This window comes from Triticum aestivum, unplaced genomic scaffold (assembly GCF_018294505.1).
Source record: "Triticum aestivum cultivar Chinese Spring unplaced genomic scaffold, IWGSC CS RefSeq v2.1 scaffold24977, whole genome shotgun sequence".
In the NCBI taxonomy this organism is placed as follows: domain Eukaryota; kingdom Viridiplantae; phylum Streptophyta; class Magnoliopsida; order Poales; family Poaceae; genus Triticum; species Triticum aestivum.
The window spans coordinates 1-5,755 of record NW_025232269.1 but is presented as its reverse complement, the minus strand read 5'-3'; the positions used below and the strand labels follow the sequence as shown (position 1 = coordinate 5,755).

The 5,755-nt window shown below is 43.8% G+C and overlaps 1 long non-coding RNA gene across 1 annotated transcript; it reads left to right on the top strand.

Moving 5' to 3' along the window:
- The first annotated feature begins 2,545 nt into the window (after positions 1–2,545).
- LOC123175925 (uncharacterized) lies at positions 2,546–4,964 on the top strand. The gene is made up of 3 exons (XR_006488241.1): positions 2,546–2,887; positions 3,731–3,816; positions 4,666–4,964. It is a non-coding gene; the product is annotated as an uncharacterized lncRNA (long non-coding RNA).
- The last annotated feature ends 791 nt before the right edge of the window (positions 4,965–5,755 follow it).

Below are 5,755 nucleotides of genomic sequence, written 5' to 3'. Positions count from 1 at the left end.
GTGTGGGCGACCGGCTGAACGCCCACACATCAGGCCAGTCTTACGTGGCACTAGAAACATGCCAAGATTCGTGCGCTCACAAACGGACGCGGATCCACGCATGTGGGCGAAATGCAAACGCCCACACGTGTGGGCGTTAATATTTCCGTTAGAAATTATTTGCTTTGGTCTCTGTATAATTTTGCTTCCACGCCAACTGCCAATTGCTTCGATCTAGTTAGAATCCAGAGTATGCCAGAATATGCTTCGATCTGTTTATAGCATGTATGATAGAATAATAAAATTTTCCAAATTTTTAGGGAACTGATCCCTGGTTTGTATCTGTTTTGACGAAAGCATTTCCCCCATTCGAACAAAACATGGTAGGTAGATTTATGCAACATTTCTCACACATCATGGAAGCATCATATCGGATCTCAAATAATGCAAACTTTTTCTGATCCATGGAAATATTTTTGTTGTTTCATGGAAATATAATGCAAACTTGTTTGAAACATTTTCCAGTGTCAACGATATTACCATGGATATTAACAAATTATATGTGGCACTTAGTTGCTTCATGCATAACGTACGTATAATGCTCGCCTACTTTGTCATTCGATGCTTCAGTACCAAAGGATCACAGATGGCACATGCTTCCTCACATGTTTAATAAAGATTTTTGATGCTTCGGTAGAATAAAAAGGTCACATGCTTGCTCACATGCCATTCCTGCTTATAATGCACTAATGTTGTACCAAAAACTATATTCAGTACAATGTACAATGTATCATTCTTGTTCGCAGGAAGCAAACAAGAGCAATATTGGATGCAATATTAATAGGCAGTTGAAACATATTACGAGTAGAAAGCATAACAACTACTACTTCCGTCCCAAAATTACTATCATATCTGTACACCGAATGGAAAATTTGCTTCCAAAAGGGGATTGCTCTACCCAAATATGCTTCCAAAATGGAACTTATGTTTCGGACAATATTTCTACTGTACACAAAATCTGAATCAACCAACTAGAGGATTGCTCTACCCAAATACAATCTCCTTTCTATAAAAAAGAACTATTATCACATGTACGCATAAGTCATAACACATGCTTTAAGCATATTAGGAATCTGATTCCAAGGAATACAAATGTGCTCAAATTGCTTTCATCATATGAAAATCATGCTTACAACACTACAAACCATGCTACATAATTCATAGTCCTCTGCTCCATCCACCGCTTCCGACCAAGCCTCGATGACTTCCTTTTGTTTCACAAATCTGTGAGTATTGACATCACGAGCCACGAGAATCCGGTGAGGAGCAGCGAGGACCACACCATCGAGGGGACGACACCCTTGACCTTAATTAGAGAACCGATTGTGTGGCTTGCTAGGTTGCTTCCAAATGATGACAAAACATTGGTCATTGAGATGCTTGATCTCACGTTGGACTCCATGACCAACATCGATGATCGTGGCATGCACACAGACGGTAAAGCACGATCATCGTCTCATGTTAGCCCTGTCAAAATTTAGGAAGCATGAGTAGTTTGATTTGGATACAAGCATGACGTCTATGAAACAATACGAAGCATGAAAATGAAGCCAACTGCACATAATGTAGAAGCATAAGTGTGAAGTAACAAACCAAACCGCACATAGAGAAGAAGCATAACTATCGTGTGTATGAACCTGACTGTGCATTATGAATAAACACATGTATGAGACAAATGAAGCATGAAAATTGGATGCATCGTATTCTTGCAATCTCAATATGACTTCTACATAGTCGAAGCATATTATATAACAGGGAGATACAAAAGATCTCTGCACAATCGTTCAAATTAAGATAGGAGAGTAGATTTGTGTAGCTTGAGCTCCACGGTACTCTCTATCAGGACCATGCAATAGAGAATCTTTTTCCTCATATACGTTCACATCTAACATATAAAGCCTCCTAGAGTGGTAGTCACAACGAAGGCCTCGAGCGCACGGTACCACGCGAGGGAAAAAAGACCACCGCACCACGCCGCGCGTGGGGATGCAGCACACCACGCGAAGGAAAAAAACACCGCACCGCATCGAACCCTAGCCCCAATCCACAGCCCCGCGCCCCTCGCTCCTCCCTCCCTCGTCCGCGCCCCTCGCTCCTCCCTCCTTCGTCCGCCGCCACTCCCTCCCACCTCCTCCTCCTGCGCCCTAGGAGCCCCGCCGCCGACTGCTACTCCTCCACCGCCTCGCCTCTTCCTCCTCCTGGCCTTCCCATCGCTCGGGCGCAGGCTTCCGTGGCCAAGCGCTTCGAGGGCGAACCCGTCTCCACCGCCAGCTCTAGGTTCGCGCGGGACGGGCTCCCTCGCCTGGCCGGCCTCGACGAGCATGGCCTTGATCCGGCCTCAGCCTGAGGACCTCGAGCCGAGGAGTGCGGCCTCGATCGGGACTCGGCATCTGGGGCGACGGCAGAGGAGGAGGGGAAAGGAGAGGAGCAGCAACCAACATCTGGGGCGGCGGTGGCTGGACTCCATGAGCTGGCCGGCGACGGCGGCGGTGCTGGATTCGATCTGCAGGAGAGAGAGGGAGGCGAGGATTGGTGAAGAACTCCGTTGCCGCTGCGTGCCGTGCTTCTGGATCGAGCGCTGCCTGACCAAGGGATAAGAGTATGAGGTAAAACTAGCCACCATGCTCCTGTGCGGGCTGCATCTCCACATCTCCCGTTTCATTATTTCACCATTGCTGCCTCTTCTCCTCTTCGTTGCTCTGCTTCTTCTCCTGATTTCTCTTTTTCATTTTTTCTCTTTGTGGCGCCGCCGGGGATGAGAGGAGCAGCTGCTGAAGCAGGCGCGGTGCTGGTGCACTGCTGGCGAAGCGGTCGTCGACGGTGCCGTCGACGTCGTCCTTGGCAGAAGGTAAGCCAAGATCAATCTCTCACAATATTCCTTTGTCGTCGGTGTTCTTATGAAACTTAGTGATTGGACTTTCTCTGTTATGTTTCACACATTGCTACTTTTAGTTATTCCCGTTTGGCTTGCGGATATGCTCCTGCTGAGAGTTTATTTTCTCTATCCAACATCATTGCAGGTTGGTGCTCCTCTCCTTATCACTGCAGCTACCTATGCATGTATTATTCTAGGATTTTGCAAGTTAAATACTCATGTGTGCTGAACTGAAAAGTTCTCTATGCAACATCTATTGCAGGTTGGTGTTTCTTACCTATGCCTCTATTATTCTAGGATTTTGAAAGTTAATTGCTCATGTGTGCTGAATTGAAAAGCTCAATGAAAGGCACTTATTTCTATGTTGCTATAAGAATCTGTAGAGAAGAAAGCATTTAGCACTGCTGCCCCTGCTGTACATAATTAGAGGAATAGTTTGGTTCAGTTAGAGGAATTGGTGTTTTTGGATAGTGATGTTTGGGCCAATTCTGGGCTGATCAGTCCATAATTTCAAGTCTCCAAATATAAGTTGTAGTGTAGGTATCAAGCTTTCCAAAGAGTATTTGTTTGTGCTTTTTGGCCAGGCAGTTTCAGAGCAGCCATCAATTTAATGTGCTGTCCAGGAAGTTATTATCCTGAGCGCAGTTTTTTCATTTGCCAGTTTACGGCCTGTTAGAGGTTGAATTAAAATAAACTTTCAACATGATAGTTGTAGATATGTTTCTGTAGATGCTTATACACATATAATTTGTCTGAATTCCTCTTCTATATCGAATCCTATAAAAATATTAAAGGAGGTTGTACTATGTTGGACAGAATTTCATTCTCAGCTTCATCGGCGTCAGCTTCATCACCAAGAGGACGGACTCCGGAAGGTAGCCTCCTCCTAAGGCGCCAGACCGGTAACTCCCGAAACGTCCATCCTTCCTAACATTATTTTCTGGTGATGCACCGTTAGGGTTCGTGTTCATTGCCATTTTGGATTCACATGTGAAGTCTATTTTTGTTAATTACAGTTAATTAATTTCTTAATTCATGGTTGTTTTAGTTGCTGACCATACGATTGGTAGCCTTGGACAGAAGAGGGCCAGCAACAAACAAAAGCAACCATTGTCCTGTCTAGAACATGTATATCCTCAGTTTTGGTTGCCTTCTGTTTACTTGCCAACAAGCGACATTGAGCTCACATATTTACTGTTTGATTTGTTATATACTTAATCTGCTAGACGAAGTGTAAAAGGGAAATTCATGCTCGACAATTTTGTATATTTATAAACCTAGATACTACTCTAATTGGTTTTACTTCTTCCATATATTTTCTCCTCCCAGTGTGTATAAATAGTGCACAAAGTTAATTTCTTTTCCGTCTCCACCGCATCTAATTTTAAAGAAAATAGAGAGGAATCTGAGAGATACACAACCAGAAGAATTTTGTTTCTTTGAGTTTTCGACCGTGTCTAACTTTTGGTAAAAGAGAGAGGAATTTGAGATAGATAGACAACCTGAGGAGCTTTGAACATCTTTGAACGTCCGAGTATGCCGCCGGCCTCCTCGCCGCTGTTGTCGCGTGTCTGGCACCAGTGTGTGGCAGCTGCTGAGATGTGCGCAGTTTACTCCCGGTTCCGTGATGGTGTTGAAAAGCACCTTAACTGAGCCAAGGAATTTAGTAGCTCTGTGGGATGACTAAACAAATTTTTTTGCTCTTCCTATGCTATCTTCTCATATTATAATTTTGGTGTCCTGGTATGCAGGGATCAGCTTTGGTGGCATCCGATGCTGCCAGACCACTGGGTTAGAGCAGAGGAAGCTGACATGGTGTTCGACATTCAGATGGTCATTGTGATCGACCAGATGCGGCGCCTCATGTCACCCCGAGCCTCCAGGGCTTGTTAGCGGTGCTCATAAAGTAAGAATATGCTTGCAAGTGCTCGTTTCCCATATGCTTGCCCATTCCTGTCTCGCATCAAGCTTTCATTTATTTCCCTAAAATTCCTCTAATTTGATGTGTGCATGTCTGAGAAAGAAATAAGAGGAATAAGCTATGGTATGTCTTGGGAAGTACATTATTTCCCTGGCTTGTGAAATTAATGCGCCCTAATTCGCGTACAGTCTGGTTTCGGACTAACAATGCCTCCTTGTGTTATATTGCAACTGGAAAAAGAGATGGACATAATAAAGAAGCTTGGTGAACAAATATATATCTGAACCCTCTACACAGTATAGATGCTATAATTTCTGTTAAATGGAAGTTAGATTCAGATTCTTAAAAATATTATCCTTCAGTCCTATACATACAAGGTACTGTCTTGGCATGGATATAGCCTGCAACCCGCATCTCTAAACAACGCGAACCTATCCATAATCATAAACTTGTGTATTGATCCTCCATTCAGATTTGCAATGGCCCAATGCATTTCGGTCGATATATATGTGATGCCATTGGTTGGCCTGGATCGGATAGCTAGGTTTGATCAATTCGGTTAATATATGTTTATGTTTCTGTTTAGGTTTCCGCACCTTTTGATGCGTGTGCGTGCGGCCATTGAGTAACTTGATCTGTTTTCCTGGCTATTCTATTTCTGTTTAGATTTCGGCACCTTTTAAATGTGCTACCATGGGGGTAACCTGATTCCATTTTAATGGCAACGGGACCTGCAAGTGCATGGCCCACTGCTAATAGTCCTAGAAGCGATCGAAATTGTTGCTATTTTGACTTTGTCTGCTACATGGACTGCTATTCTAATCTCTATGTTTTCCCATTGCTTCGTTCGGTATGTCCACGTAAAACCAGAAATTACATGCATTTGAATGATGATAGCTTAGCACTTGATGATAAATGTG